The sequence below is a fragment of the Benincasa hispida genome, chromosome 9 (assembly GCF_027475165.1).
Source record: "Benincasa hispida cultivar pf3 chromosome 9, pf3_genome.v1.1, whole genome shotgun sequence".
Taxonomy (NCBI): Eukaryota; Viridiplantae; Streptophyta; class Magnoliopsida; order Cucurbitales; family Cucurbitaceae; genus Benincasa; species Benincasa hispida.
The window spans coordinates 82,584,595-82,602,115 of NC_143486.1; the positions used below are offsets into that span (position 1 = coordinate 82,584,595).

Consider the following 17,521-nt stretch of genomic DNA (forward strand, 5'->3'; position numbering starts at 1 on the left):
CTTGGTTGAATGTGTTCTTTCCAAACGCATTCAACACAATTTCTTAGGGTTTAAGAATTTCTCTTAATCGGACACCTAGATTTTAATTGACGTTTTCCCTTACATCTTCAAGCTTTGTTTGTATTCAAATTAGGGTTTTTACATGCATAATCCACCCAACGCGTCCAAATACATTGCCCAGAAGCTTGCTCGGCCGTTCAATGCATAGGCGAGGCGTGGGCGTGACGTTCGAATCGGACAAAGCAAGGCTAAGCATAGGCGCTCTCGCTCTTTCCGCTCTCGGCAGTGTCGCTCACTCCACTCTTGGCAGTGTCGCTCTCTCCCACTTTCTCGCTAGTCTCGCTCTCTCCAGCAATCTCGCTGGTCAGCTCTCTCCAATCTCGCTCTCTCTCTCGCTCTCTCCAGCTTTAACTTTTCTCTCCACTCTCGCTCTCTCCAGCTTTCTCGCTGGTCTCGCTTTCTCCCATCTTCTATCCAATCTCGCTCTCTCCCATTTCCTCTCCAATCTCGCTGGTCTTGATCTCAATGATCTCGCTCTCTCCGATCTCTCTCCACTCTCGATCTCGCTCTTACTATTGCGAACATTGTTCTCCGTACACGTTTGCTCACCACTTTGTGATATTTTTACACGGATCTTCCAGGATAATTCCAAAATAATATTTTCTATATTTTTCCTTAATTCCTTACTCCGTACTTCACCTAATTTTTCATACTTAGCCGTATTCTTCCCCGAATTTTCCAAACTCAATCTTCATATTATTCCACATTAATTCCACGTACTTAATTTCTATATTTATTCCCACTTAATAATTTTCCCCAACTTTTCCAATATTATTTTCTCCTTTCAAATCTCCATTCCTTCTTTCACCAATCACACTAACTGTTTTCAACAACCTATTTATTATACAAATTTCATTGCAATTTTACCAATTAAAGCTCAACTTAAATTATTCAAGGAAAATCTACTTAACACTTAGAAATTTCCTTCCCCTTAACTTAGGATTTAACTTTCACTTAGTTAATTCCTTTTATCACTTACTTAAGTAAGGAAAATAGAAATCCGGGTTTCACAGAGAAGCTGAGGTTTAAAAAGAAGGAAGAAACCGGAAGGGAAGGCAATGAAGTCTGAATATCAGAAGTGAGGAAGGAGAGCTCTCGAGAATGGGAGTTCGGAAGTCTCTGTCATGGAGAAGCCATCATAGTGTGTCACTCATCATTTACTTCTACTAAGTGATCGTGTAGCAGACTTAAGCGATCGTGTAGCATTTGGTAGGCGATCATATAGAATCTGGTAAGCAATCGTGTAGTAGTTAGTAAGCGATCGTGTAGTATCTTGTAAGCGACCACGGGGTGTTTGTGGGCGATCGTCATGTATTACTAAGCGATCGTGTAGAGACTGTAAACGATCGTATAGAATTTGTAAACGATCGTGGGGTATTTTGATAAGCGATCGTAAGGTATTTTGATAATCGATCGTCTATTCTTTGTTTGATTCATATCGTTTAATAAAGAGTTTGTTCATCATTTAGTTCCTATTCTGGGAGATTGTACCAACTCGTTACATTAATAAAGATTTACAAGAATCAGTTTCCTAACAACTATTCGTGAACCATTCTGGAAACGTCTTGCTCTCGTGAATCTCGCTCTCACTAATCTCGCTATCACTTGTAATCCCTTTTAAAATGTCTCGCTTATAAGTTTGATTACTAAAGTTTGTCTATTCATGAATCCCTTCAGATGTCTCACTTATCTCGCTCTCTTTTTTATAAGTGTAATTAAATTTTTGGCTATTTGTGAACCATTCTGGAAACGTCTCGCTCTCGTGAATTTCGCTCTCGCTATCACTTGTAATTCCTTTTAAAATGTCTCGCTTATAAGTTTGATTATTAAAGTTTGTCTATTCATGAATCTCTTCAGATGTGTCGCTTATCTCGCTCTCCCTTTTATAAGTTTAATTTAACTTCTTGGCTATTTATAAATGAATCTTCTATATTCATGGTAGTTCCATACTAACAATTGAAATAACATGTTAGTAAAATTACATCAATAATATACATAATATACATAATATACATGTACGCCAATAATATGGAGTGTTCGTCCACAATTGACATGCCAATTGCATCCTATAGTCAGTCATCTTATCCTGAGTTATTACAAATGGGGCCCAGTCACTAAATGTTCTAAGAATTTTACAAAAATATTTCACAATCTAACGACCCGTGTTGTGTATTCGTGGAGGTAGGTCGGGATATCTTCCAACGAGATGTTTCGATGTCTGGCTTCCAACGTTTCAAGTCACAATAGTGAAGAAGCAATGGTAGGGTGTAAGTCAACGGTTCAAGGAAAGATTCCAACTTCTTCTTCGATGTCATGGACGGTAATGAATCAAATATGAACAACCGGCCTCTATTTAGATCAAATGCTATCAACATCCAATGTTGATCGATGTTTGTTGTCGTATATACGAAGTCCACATCTGACCACTTGACATTGAATTTACCCATAACATAATCTGGTAACGTCTCATCTCCTCATGCTATGACAGCATCCAAAGTCGACTTGTTCTTAATATGTTTGTAGACCCCATTTCGAGAATTTTGGTGGCTCTACATGGCGAAAAGAACATTTAAAACACATAATAGTCAACCAATGTATTCCTATTCAAAAGTGCAGTAAATGGTTACCGTTATTCTAATTGGCAAGATGGTAAAGCAGGCCATACACATGTTTGGTTGCCTATAGAATTTATCTTTCATGAACTCAAATAGGATATTTAAGGTCTGCATCCAGAACAAGATATACGTTAGGAGAGAGGAGTAAACTGCATGTACTTGGTAAAATGGACAAGGATCGTAAACTTACGTCACACTCAACCCATGAACTTGGTTCAGTCAACTCCTGAAAAAAGGATTTGGATAATGGCTTAACTGCATTTTCTTGAACCTCGTTGTCCGTATTCTTATCGATAATCCAGTTCACCATTTCCTTGTATATAGCATCTGGAACCTCATGCTCTAAGGAGTATTGGATTATCGCTTTAAACTGTATCGTAGGTATCCCAGGGAGAGGGTACTTAATAGTTGGACGATCCAAAGGAAGTTGAACCATTTCCTTCTCTTTTTTTATTTTCTTTTTTGGTTTGACGGGAGGTGTGTATTTATTAACGGCCTTTCTCTTACGTATTGTTTTTCTACTCTCGACCATAACCTATAGAAATATAACAAAATGGTGAACATGTTGAATAACAAATATGAAGAAAGAAATTTTTTGAATCACATAATGATCATACCTGTGAATCGAGATGTAGGGTGTTAGAGGAGGTCGTGATATCAAGCTGTACAAATGAATTAAGAGGTAGAGGTGGGATCGGTGACTTAGGTGAAGGTGGGGTAGGTGACTTAGGTGGAGGTGAGGTAGGTGACCTGCGTACAGGTGGGGTAGATGACTTACGTGCAGGTGGGGTAGGTGACCTACATAAGGGTTGGGTGGGTGACCGAGATAGAGTCGGGATGGGGGACATGATGGCATCGCGGTCTATCTATGGAGTGGGAGACCTTGTCGCCTCAAACACCGTGAAACCCTTCATAGACTGTAATAGAGACAAAATAGTTGACAATTGTGCTTTCATATCTCTCGTGTCCGTCTCCAGGTTCGATACACAGGCATCCAAGCTCAATATTGAGCTGTCAATGCTCCGCAAGTATGAATATACACCAGGATCAACATTGCCTCCCTCCCTATGACCTAAAACCTCTGGGATAGAACACTCCTCCTTAGGCTCAGAACGTATGTCACCCATCAACACATCATGAAACATATCCTCGCTAGGGCTGTAAGTAGGTTGGTGGATGTTTTGGTCCCCATCAGATTTGTCATCCCTCACTCCATCTTCTGAATTACCCTGTTGTCACCTTCCCCACCTTCTGAACTATTCTCTGAACTACTGCCGCTCTTTGAACTACTAGAGCTCTCTAAACTCTCAGTGTCAGAGTGTGCTTGTCTTACGACCCGTCTATCAATTGGGGTGTCCTAAAACTCTTTCTCAGCATCGGACATGACAAGACCCTCTTTTACTTTTGTCTGCATTAAGGAACCTAGTAAGATGGTTAGTGTACATTTAACTACCGAACAAACATACTGTGGCTACATAGATTACACTTACATTTTGAGACTAAAAAATGTCTCTCTCGAGTGCTTTGAATGACACCGAGTCGGAGCATGACCACCGTAATATATGAGGCACATCTACCTTGCTCTTTCGAGTGGCAACATTCCCTGCTATTGACGATAGGATCTCGTACATCCACACCTAAATACAAAAAACTCAAATTTATAACTATGTTAATGTTAAACCAAAGATAAAGTTAAGTTAAGGAACATCTACCTAGTGTTGGGAATGTCCTAGAACTCGTAGTTCGTGTTAAACATTCTATTTTATCAATAATAATGACTTGTTGATTTTGCATCTTAATATGAAAATCCAATAAATGCATCATTGGCTATAATCTGAATACTTTAACTTTATGTAATGACATAAACAAGACCAAGTTGACAGTATATAGCCTAAATGGTCTAATAAGTATGTGGATGAACTTGGGTATCTCATCCTGATAACACTATTGGATTCAGCCCATTCTATAGTTGTTACAAGAAGTTGTAAGGTGTTACAAAAGATATGATCCACAAATCGTTCATGTTGAGACATGAGAGTGGGGGCATCCTATGCAATGAGTTTGTATATAGACTGAACCATGAAAATAGTCATTTTTCTTTATAACAACCGTTTACTATTAAAACTGACTATTTCATTTATTATACAACCTAGGTTAACTCGATCTTAATCCTGAGCTAGCTATGAACTCCTGTTTGTTCAAGATTATCCTTTGATCTGCAAACAGTGAGAGTAGTCCAACAGCAATGCTCAATAAGCTTACCATTTTGGGATAAGACCGGATGAATAGCTGGGGACATAGCCTTGTAAGATGGAATTCACTCCTACCCTACTTAGGGTTAGCAAATAAGTTGTTCTCTTAAGTACTGACTCCAGTTCTTGAACAAACAGGGTCCCGCCTTCTCATGATAGAGAAAGAATTTGATTCATAGAGATTATGAATCAGAATTGTTCATTAAAGGATCAGTGGGAACTTAAGAAACAAGATGTAGTCAAAGAGGTAAAACAGTATTTTTGACCTGGCTGTGATTACGAACAACCTGTGAAGGATCGACTTACTGATTATGGTTATTAAGTAGACATAATATATCTACAGTGAGGGGAGTTCAACTATGGGCTATAGTGGAGTGTCACATTAGTTAATGAATGGGGTTTAGATCGGACTAATGAGTTTAGTCAATTAATCTCGAATCGTTGGAGCCCATGATCTGTAGGTCCACAAGGTTCCCCTACTAGCTCGTAAATGGATAAGCTTTAGGGTAGCTTGAGAAATTAATTTGAAATGTTCTAATTAAATGGAATAAGAGAATATATATTTAAATATGATTAAATATATGAAGATGATTATTACGCAAAAATTAATTTAATATTTGATATTAAATTAATTTATGAAATTAATTAAAAATCATTTTTGTATTAAAATTGTTTTAAAACCATTTTTTGTTTTAAAAGAAAATGGAAAAACGATTTTGCATGGTTGCACAAAATGGGGATTCAATTGTCTCCAATACCTTTATCTTCATGCTCACACAAAGGCCATTATTCTCTCTACATTTATTCTCCAAGCATGAGCTGCAAGTCATGCACTCTATTTTTTTGCATGTCCATCTACTATATATAAAGAAGATTGGAGTCGTTGGAGAAGGGTTAATGCAGAATTTTGAGAGAATTTTTTGTGAAGAAGAAACTGTCTTCTTCAATCGGCTGTTGAGCTCTTCTTGCTTCTTCACATCTTCAAGCTATTCTTGAGTCCAACAACTCTGCCTAAAGCTCCAAGAGTATAGTAGAGAAGGCTTTGAGGTGGTTCACGATGATATAAAGTGAAGACAGCTATTGTACACATGTTTTCTTGGAAAGTTCATCAAAGGTATGTTATGAAAACCCACTTTTTAGAAGAGCATGCTTTAGTTTTTGCCAAAATTAGTGAATTAGAATGCTTATGGATCCTTGATACTTCTACTGCATGTTATTTAACTCTTTCAATTAGTATCAGAGCATCTTTTAAGCATTCAATTCGGTCTAATTTTTGCAAGGTTGTGTTTTTTCATGAGATATATGAAACCGATGCACTATTATGGTTTTCTGAGTTTTGGCATCTTAATTCTCTTTAATTTCTCAATTAAATTTTTAATTAGTTCTTGTTTGATGAGAATTTATGTGTTAGCAAGAGTCTGTAATTTATTTGGAGTTATTAAAGTTGAAATTAAGATGTAATTTAAGAAACAAGTGAAGGAGGTCGAGCTGCTATTCCAGTATTTTCAGCTTCTGCTCAAATTTGTTGTTGAGGTCCAGTTGCTAAACGATCGTTTAGCTCCAGACATTACACGATGAGAAGAAAAGCTATACGATCGTTTAATATTATGCCCTGGTCGTTGTGATGTTGAACGCTAAACGATCGTGTACCTGCGGGAGCTAAGTGATGCGTTCATTTGCTATACAATAGCATTATGCGATTGTTTAGTTTTGTCGTGGGAACTAAACAACGATGCACACTAAGCAATGCAATGAAGTGCTACGCGATAGAACTGAGCGATCGATTGGTTACGGAGCTAAGCGATTGTGTAGATAAATGTTGTGCGACGCGATGATGTTCTATACGATGGAGCTATGCGATCGTTTAGCTGCGGTGGATACTAAACGATGACTTGAATGCGTTAGGCGATGGTATTATACAATCACTTAGTACTATGCGATGGAGCTAAGCGATTGTACTGCGATGGAACTATGCGATCGCTTAGTACTATATGATAGAGCTAAGCGATTGCATTGTGATGGAACTCAGCGATCGTCTAGTCCTATGCGATAGTTTAGCTTACTCAACAATCGTTTAGCTTTCAGAAAACACTATGCGATCGTGTACTTCCTCTCAACCCAAGGCGATGACACTAGACGATTACCTCCAGGTGTTACACGATCGGCCTTAGCAGCACGATTGAGGTTGGACCGAGATCAACCGGTTCGACCGGTTTACTCAAGGTTCAATCCGATTTGCCTCAAATGGTTTTGGTTGGTCCGGTTCAGGCTTTGTTGGTCCAGTTCAGACTCATCCAGCCCCGTTCAAGTTGTTTTGGGTTCGATTTGGAGCGGTTCGAGCGGTTCAAAAACGGTTATAAAGCTGTTTGTAATAGTTAGCTATTTGTTTGCTTATTTATGCCAAAACAAAAACCATAACAGTTAGTATTTAATTGTTTATGCATGAGATGTATGTGATAATTAAATAATTCATGTATATGCATACAGTATGCCATATAGATTTAAAACCCCACCGTAGGAAGCATGTTACATGCATTGACAGTATGTTATAATTATTATAATATTTAGTATGCATGTTAGGGTTATGTTTAATATAATAGTTATATTAGATACCTTTGTTGAATGTTGTGGATGTTAAGCATGTCTAAATTTTGTAAGTTATTATAAAATTGGTTAGACATTTAAAATCCATAACAAAGAACAGTTGCATGCTCACTTAGATTAACAAGTAATTTTAAACATTAAAATAGATTGTTTCCTTATAAAATACGATTACAAATTCATATCAGTTCATAAACCTGTCTAAGGCTGGGGGTACTTAAGTTGACGGTTTACGGAATTCCTCCTACCTAGGGAATATGACCAAACTATTGAGAGTTGTTAACTGATTTTATGAGCTTGCGTGAGTGATGTGAGGTAATAAAATGGTTTATCACCTAAACATTGTAGGTTAAATCTAATTATAAGTGTTATATTTGGATAATCCACTTAGACTTAGGTTGTATGAAATTAGCCATCATGCCTAAGTAAATTACCCAAACATTTAGAACACTTCAGTAGAAAATTAACAATGCATTTGATATATAGTTATTAGCTCTCACGTCCTCAAGAGTTCACACCGTGAGATCTATGCTCGGCTTCTTATCGATTTTACCTCAACTGCTCCATACAGAAAGTGTTTGCATGGGTCAATAACAAGGTGAATGAGGGAAGTGGTTCATAGTAAGTGGACGAAGGAAATGTGTCAACATTGTCCTACGGTCTTCTCCATTAGTTTGAACTGTGAGATTCCTATGTTGCGTCTGCTGTCATTTTTATGTGGCACTAGCTAGTCGTTAACCCCAGCGATCCCTACGGAGGGTTGTAACATAGGATTCGGAACAACCCAGGCTTCAGTAAAATGAATAGGGTCTTATAGTTCTGTCTTGGATATTGTCTTCTCTCTCAAAGGCATATTCATACCGTCCTATAAGATCTGAAAATGGTGGGTCACACTTACAACAATTACTAAGTGTTAGTAAAGATCTTGACCGAAAACGATAACCAAAAGAACTATTGGGATATGAGTTATTCTAGACAATAGTATTTGGTCAAGAACTTTCTTGCTTCTGTGAAGGAATTCTTGACTGCCTCACGGTAGCATTTGTTCTAAATCACTTAAGTATCGTTGCAAATAAATAAATATTTATTGGATACTTTATTAGTTTTTCTAAAATGGATTTAGATGCATATTTAATAGAGTTTGTTTAAAATGTTTCAGCAATGTTGAACTCGATTATTTAACTGCTTGCTTCTGACAAATTTAACGAAAAGGGTTACTCGAATTGGAAATCAAATATCAATACAATATTAGTAGTAGATGATTTGAGGTTTGTATTAACGGAGGAGCGTCCTCCAGTTCCCAGTTCAACGACGACCCGAAATGTTCGGGATGTTTATGATAGGTGGGTAAGGGCGAACGAAAAAGCCCGAGCCTATATCTTGGTGAGTATATCTGATGTACTCAACAAGAAACATGAGGTCATGCCCACAACTCTGAGATCATGGCATCATTATAGGAGATGTTCGGGCAACCGTCATCGTCTATTAGACATAAAGCTATCAAATATGTGTATGTGACACGTATGAAGGATGGGACCAACGTAAGAGAACATGTTCTCGACATGATGGTCCATTTTAACATCGCAGAGGCTCACAGGGCTATGATAGACGAAATAAGTCAAGTGAGCATGATACTGGAATCTTTTCCTAAGAGCTATCTGCCGTTCAAGACAAATGCTGTCATGAACAAAATCACTTATAACTTAACAACATTGTTGAATGAATTGCAAACTTATCAATCGATGATGAAACTCAAGGAAAAAGAAATAAATGTTATTTCTAAACCGAAAAAGTTTTACAAAGGGTCTACTTATGGTACAAAACCCATTGATGATAAGAAAGCTGGTCCTTCTTCTTCTAAGGATAAAACCGTACATATAAAAAAGAAAGAAAAGGGGAAAAAGAAAACCGTTGCGAAGAAAAACAAAAACAAAACTCCCAAGGGAAAATGTTTCCATTGTGGAGAGGTTGAGCATTGGAAACGTAATTGCCCAAAATATCTGGCTGAAAAGAAAGCAAAAAAGAATAAACAAGGTAAATATGATTTACTAGTTGTTGAAACATGTATAGTGGAAAATTCTCACCTTACCTGGATATTAGATTCAGGCGCCGGTAATCATGTTTGTACTTTTCTACAGAAAACTAGTTCTTGGAGAAGACTTTCTGAATATGAGATGACTTTCAAGGTGGGCACAGGTGAAGTCATTTCAGCTGAAGCAGTGTGAGACGTGAAGTTGTTTTTTGGAGATTCTTTTATCTTACTCAAGAATGTGTTCTTTGTACCTAAGATGAAAAGAAATCTGATCTCCATTTCTTGTCTTTTAGAGAATATGTACAGTGTATCTTTTGAATATAATGAAGTATTTGTTGATTCAAGAGGTGTTCATATTTGTTCTGCTAGACTTGTAAATAACTTATATATATTACAACCAACGGAAGCAAAAGCTATTTTAAATATAAATATGTTTAAAATGGTTGAAACTCATAAGAAAAAATGGAAAATTTCTCCTAACGCCTATCTTTGGCACCTCAAGCTTGGTCACATTAATCTTAATAGGATTGAGAGATTGGTAAAAAAAGATCATCTAAATCAGTTAGAAGACAATTCCTTACCTCCATGTGAATCATGTCTTGAGGGAAAAATGACGAAAAGATCTTTTTCTGACAAAGGTCTATGTGCCAAAGAACCTCTTGAACTTATACATTCAGACCTTTGTGGTCCGATGAATGTTAAAGCTCGAGAAGGATATCAATACTTCGTCAGTTTTATTGACGATTACTCTCGATATGGCTATATTTACTTAATCAGTCACACGTTTGAAACTCTTGAAAAGTTCAAAGAATTTAAGGCTGAGACTGAAAATTAGTTAAGTAAAAGAATTAAAACACTTCGATTTGATCGAGGTGATGAATATATGGATTTGCAATTCCAGAACTATCTAGTAGATCATGGAATTCAATCCCAACTCACAGCACCTGGAATACCACAAAAAAAGGTATTGCAAAAAGGAGAAATCGAACCTTGTTGGACATGGTTCGGTCTATGATGAATTATGCTCAATTACCTCAATGTTTTGCAGATATGTAGTATAGACTGCAATTTATATTCTGAATGTTGTTCCATCCAAAAGTGTTTCAGAAACACCATATCAATTGTGGAAAGGACGCAAAGAAAGTTTACATCATTTCCGCATCTAGGGTTGTCCAACACACTTGTTGGTACAGAATCCTAAAAAATTGGAAACATGTTTGAAATTATGCCTATTTGTAGGATATCCCATGCAAACAAAAGAAGGATACTTTTATGATCCCCAAGAAGATAAAGTGTTTGTATCAACAAATATAACTTTCTTCGAAAAGAATCATATTAAAAATCATCTATCTCGCAGTAAACTAATATTGCAAGAACTGTCTAAAGATACTACAGAAAAATCAACAAGAGTTTTTTATCAAGCTGGTCCATCAACAACAGTTGTTGTCCCGTCACGTCCATCCCAAGAGTTGGGAATCCCTTGTCGTAGTGGGAGGGTTATTCAACAACCTGAACGCTACATGGGTTTAACAAAAACTCAAAATATCATACAAGATAATGATTTAGAGGATCCATTAACCTTTAAGAAGGTAATGGAAGATGTTGACAGGGAACAATGGATAAAAGCCATGGACGATGAAATGGAGTCTATGTACTTCAACTCAGTCTGGGAACTTGTAAATCAACCACAAGGTGTTACACCTATAGGTTGTAAGTGGATCTATAAGAGAAAACAAGACCAAACTGGCAAGGTACAAACCTATAATGTCAGGCTCATGGCAAAGGGTTTTACCCAAAGAGAAGGGGTTAATTATGAAGAAACTTTTTCTCCTGTTGCCATGATTAAATCAATAAGAATACTTCTTGCCATTCTCATATATTATGACTATGAAATATGGCAAATGGATGTCAAGACAGCTTTTCTGAATGGATATCTTGATGAAAGTATTTTTATGTCTCAACCAGAAGGGTTTGTTAAAAGAGGACAAGAACAGAAAGTCTGTAAGCTTAATCGATCCATTTATGGATTGAAACAAGCATCCATATCCTAGAATATAAGATTTGACACTGCGATCAAATCTTATGGGTTTAAACAGAACGTTGACGAACCTTGTGTATACAAGAAGATAGTCAACAATACTGTAGCATTCTTAGTTCTATACGAAACCGTCACATGGGCTAAATAGGCTTCACATCTTTTACTTAGCAGCTTCCTAGCCTTCACTGCTATGATTAGGCTTTCTGGAATATTCCTTTGCTTCCTACAAATAGTCTCTTGCCTACCAAATCTCTCAAACATTATCCATCCTTAAAACAATTCATATGGTTGTAACATTTATTTGGAAAATCCATGCTCTAGAGTGACATCAATTCCAAGAAATCTAATGGAATAACTTCATAACTATACTTATCAACAACTACTCCAGAGCCTGTAAAATTCTTATACAATTACAACCTCTCCACAACATAATAATAACTACTTAGGGACATGCTCTCTACAATCTTTCCTACAAACAGTACAACATATCAGATAACAATAAAGGTATAACACCATGGGCAACTAGTTCATAAATATACTGATACATAAAGTTACTTTACCATTCACAACATTAGGTAACTCCTCTGCATCCTAGTAGGACACTTCGTAAAAATCTGCCCTATCGTCGAGCGTCCTGCTTCCTTTCTCGTTTTTCTTCTCTTGAATCCCTTCCTTGGCTCCTGAGCCACTAGGCTTATCTATCGTCTGTAAAGCCATTCCGTGTTCTATCTGAACTCCTCGACCTAGCTGGGGCATTCCTTCTTGAAATGTCCTACCTGTCCGTACTGGAAACATACGTTTTTCCCTTAATAACATGTCCTCGATGATGCTTACCACAATTCGTGCATAAGGGTTTCTGACCTGAACTAGCTACCAGCTCGGTAGGATGCCAAAACCTTGATCTATCACCCATACTAACCACAAGTCTTGGCTTCTTCCTTCCTCCACTATGCTGATTTGTAGCTCTCTATCTTTTATCAATTCTTATTAGGTCATTCTCAATACCGTACTTCCTTTCCGAATCTGCCTGAATGGATTCAACACTTTCCACCAACCTCTTGGCGATCTTGTTAAATATTCTATCCTCTAACTAAGGATCTGTTTCTGTTTGCGGAATCCTCGACTCTCCTTCAGAAGTCGTTTCCTGATTTACCGGGTCTTTACCTCTCCGTCAATTCCTATTAGGGTAGTTTGAGAAATTAATTTGAAATGTTCAAATTAAACGGAACAAGAGAATATATATTTAAATATGATTTAAATATATGAAGATGATTATTGCGCAAAAATTAATTTAATATTTGATATTAAATTAATTAATATTTTAAATTAATTTATGAAATTAATTAAAAAATCATTTTTGTATTAAAATGGTTTTAAAACCATTTTTTTTTTGTTTTAAAAGAAAATGGAAAAACGGTTTTGCATGGTTGCACAAAATGGGGATTCAATTGTCTCCATTACCTTCATCTTCATGCTCAGACAAAGGCCATTATCCTCTCTACATTGATTCTCCAAGTATGAGCTGCAAGTCATGCACTCCATTTTTTTACATGTCCATCTACTATATATAAAGAAGATTGGAGTCGTTGGAGAAGGGTTAATGCAGAATTTTGAGATAATTTTTTGTGAAGAAGAAACTATCTTCTTCAATCGGTTGTTGTCAACTCCTCTTGCTTCTTCACATCTTCAAGCTCTTCTTGAGTTCCACAACTCTGTCTAAAATTCCAAGAGCATAGTAGGGAAGGCTTTGAGGTGGTTCACGGTGATATCAAGTGAAGACAACTGCTGTACACACATTTTCTTGGATAGTTCATCAAAGGTATGTTCTGAAAACCCACTTTTTAGAAGAGCATGCTTTAGTTTTTGCCAAAATGTTCTGAAAACCCACTTTTTAGAAGAGCATGCTTTAGTTTTTGCCAAAATTAGTGAATTAGAATGTTTATGGATCCTTGATACTTTCACTGCATGTTATTTAACTCTTTCACCTGGAATGCTTGGGGAAATCCACAGAGCAAGTACTTCACAACATAATTTTTATTTCCCCTCATCCTCTTCTTGTATAAACCCAACCTTGTCGTTTAGTGCGATCTTCAGGGTGTCGAGTGTCCTCTGCCAAATAATTGTACCCCAATCAAGATTGTTGTAGTAATCTATGTCTTCAACATCGTCAAATAGAGTATGATCAACAACATTCTTTTGCTTGTTTTTACCCATCATTGCAACCTCTGTGTAATATACTAGGGTAATTTTAACAGCATCATCGTCATTTTCAAATACCAATTTTTTGTATTCTTCTTCAAGTAAATTCAAGTGGAATGCATCTGAGGTTGACCAATTACCAAAGTACCTCATAAAAAGTTCTTGTGAGGACTCCTCACTCTGTACAACTCACGTAGGAGACTGCCACAAACTAGTGACAAATAAAAAGTCGTCCTTTGAAAATGTGATGACCTTTCCTCTAACAAAGAAACTAATCGAGTCCACTCCTGACTTCTTCACTTCCCTCAATAACATATGGTGGATTAATAGGTTGTTGAATACAAGTTTAGTGTCTACAAAGAAAGCAAAAACTGTTTTCTTGTACATCTCTAACTGCCTTCCGATAAGCTTCTGCTTTACAATCTTGTTGGCATTGGCAACGTGGGCCAGACACGTTACTTGCCCAGGAAACCTATCAACTTCACGAATTTTCAAAGATTTTGACATCTTAAATTACTCCTGCATTGTATGAACATTTAATTTATCAATTAATAGGTTCGTACTAAAAAATCACTAACAAATCGTGCCTGGCCCATTCCTAAAGTCTTAATGTTGTTGTACATCTCCAATTAAAAAAAAATAATTAGCCAATCTATTTTTTTTAAAAAAAAAAAAAACAAATCGTGTACCCCGTACATGATTTCACTACCCTACTTTTGTCAATAGTTTCAATACCCACTTATTTTTAAAAAATACTTTCTCATATACCCTATTTTTGTCAATAGTTTGAAAAAATACTATATTTTTTTAACAAAATCCAGATAATCAAGAAGAAAATTAATATTGCTAGTACAGAATTAAGCACCCTAAAGATATAGTGCAGTATATTCGTTATGAGCACGGACTAAACATTAGCTATCAAAAAGTTTGATGTGCACGTGAAGCTACATTAGATGAAGTAAGAGGATCTCCTGGAGACTCGTACAAGATGAGACTACTGTCATTTGCATACATGCTGAACTTGAATGTACTTCTCTATCACCAAAGTTTTACAAAGTTTTACAAAAGTAGTTAAATATACACCATAATGTTTAATAAATACAAAACTTCATTTTAAAACTAAATAACAATGTACCTCTCTAAATTCAATTATTATAGTTGCTCCCTCATTTGAGGATATTACTCTACTTGAAGTTCCCAATAATCGTTGACTTCTGCCGCTATCAATACAGTGCCCAGGAAGCTTGACACGGGCCATGATGTCTTTCTTTCTATCCATACGTATTTCGTATAATACATATTAATATTTAAGTCACATGTATATTTTAGACAAATAATACAATCTCATGTTTACAATTTTTGTGCCCATTTCACGTCAGATGTACCCATATACCTAGTTATATTAGCCATATTACCACATGCCATATCAGAAATATATAGACGAATGTTAACGATATTGCATATGTATATAACATTGCTGTTTATGTATCTTGAAATATATAGAAGAAGATATGGAGTATAAGTATCAATTTCAAGATCGGATTTGCACATTACATAGCAATACAATGTATACTATCCAGAATATACTATACAATGTACTCCTTTACAACAACAGATAGGTTTTTAGTTATATATATATATATGCAAAAATGTTCTTCTCCATCACAAGTGGTTAGGTTGAATATATTCAGTAACTTCAATATTTTCCCCTAAAATAAACAACTACATAATACGATATACAGAATATAGGGGTATTGATCCCAAATATACACAGGTGTACAGAAGATGTTAACATACAATAAAGATTTGATTTTGAAATACAGTGGGTACCCCAATTTTAATATATACAAAAGTGGGTACAAATTTAATATTTGAGTTCATGCATAAAACGATTCATTTTCAAGAAAGTGGGTACCGATTTATTTGAACGATTTTTTTAAGACAATTTCCCTAAAATAAACAAATAAATTATACAGTATACGGACTATAGGGGAATCGGAACCAAATATACACAAGATACAATACTACATTTGAAGTTCCGAAATATACACAAGACACAAGACACAAGTCAGAACTACACTTGAACCAGATATACACAATAAATGGAAGACGGTGGGCTCCGAAATTAAAAGTTCTTGGTCCCTAATATACAGAAGACTACTGATTTTTTAAGACGGTGGGTTACACCGGACGAAAATGTTAGGGCTTAAGTGACTTACCGATTTCTTAAGATTATCGGCGGGAAGAATGGTGTTTTCCGGCGAAACTAAGCTTCAGAAACCCTCAATTAGTCGACGACACTGTGTTCCTCTTCTAAATGGTGCACAAATGGAAGGGATTCTGAAGCTTTTGCTGAATGTTTGCCATATAGGAAAAGAATTAGGCGCGTTGGTGAAATTTGCTGAAATATTGCTTGAATATTTGCCTTTCATGCAAGGGTCATATGTGACATTTGGCCCTTTTTTTTTTTCTCTTTTTTGAAATATCCCATCCCATTAGATTATTCATGAAAAAAATAGTACGTCTAGCTTATTAGTGTAATTGGGCCTATTCAAATAGGCTAATATGTGGAAAACCCTCATAATCAGCCGCCCAAATAGAAAATAAGTAATAACTAAATGAAAAAAACAGAAAAAATGAAACAATCAAACCCTGAAATCAGATTTCCCTCACAAACACACAGCCTACGATCTTCTCTTCGTCAGTTCGTCTTCAACTCAAGCCCTTCCTCAACTTCTTCCTATTTATTCGACTGAACTGGGGTAGTTGGCAAAATTTTCAACAAAGTCGAGTCTCCACGGAGTCCCGTTCAGACGATTTTGAATAGGGATGAGGTCAAATTATAAACTTCTTTAAAGTTTTTGTTCAGAATAGTGCGGGGACAAGGAGGGTATCCCTATCCTAATCGCGACCCGATTAGATTATTAAATATATATATTTATATATATATATATAAATATTTAACTTTTTACATTGAATCTAATTCTTAATTTAGTCTAATGTAAGTCCAACCCAAAGTAAAGGGAATTCTAGGGAAAAAATTAAAAAATAATAATAATAATAAAGTCCTCGTAAAAAACAAAAGGGAAAATGGGGAATCACCAATGCGGGGACGGAGGTAGGAATGGGGTAAATTCTCCATCAAGGATGAGGACGGAACCCCCAGCCAGGTTGTCAACCCTAGACTGAGACCATTTTTTGGACCTACGTCGTTCGTCACCGAGCATCAGCCTCTTGCCGAGCATGCCTCAACCTCGCCATCGACCATCTTGCCACAGAGTTTGCAGCCACCACCGCCGGTCAATTTCAAAGCTCTCTCTTTTCTCCTTTTTCACTCAACCTCCTTTAATTTTAACCTAAATTATTAGGTAGGTAGTTAAATAAAGCCAAGGTCAATATAAAAAATGATGTATTCTTGATGTATCCACATCTTAATTTTTTAGGAATGGACGAATCTCCATATCTATCATATTCGTATCGTATCATATTCATAGTTATATCTGTGCTTTATAGGCCAGAAGTGGAGCAAAAGAGGTGAAATAGCTGTTTCAGCTCAACCAGACCCAGGCACAACCAAAGGAGGGCAGTGGCCAGTGTGTGTCTAAAATACACACCAATGCCTTCTCTCTTTTTGCTGTTCCAAGCCAAGGGCGAAAACGACGTGGATATGTTATGAATCATTGACTTGGAACAATATTCTCCGCCACCAAACAATAAGAGGCAG

The 17,521-nt window shown here is 36.5% G+C and overlaps 1 long non-coding RNA gene across 2 annotated transcripts; it reads right to left on the minus strand.

Moving 5' to 3' along the window:
* Positions 1–13,961: 13,961 nt before the first annotated feature.
* On the minus strand, positions 13,962–17,448 carry LOC120086908 (uncharacterized). Of its 2 annotated transcripts, XR_005484378.2 has the most exons (3): positions 16,017–16,634; positions 14,933–15,068; positions 13,962–14,316 (listed from the first exon to the last, which is right to left on the minus strand). It is a non-coding gene; the product is annotated as an uncharacterized LOC120086908 (long non-coding RNA). The 2 variants fall into 2 exon arrangements; XR_016532056.1 differs by lacking the exon at positions 13,962–14,316 and having other exon boundaries at positions 14,774–15,068; positions 16,017–17,448.
* Positions 17,449–17,521: the final 73 nt, after the last annotated feature.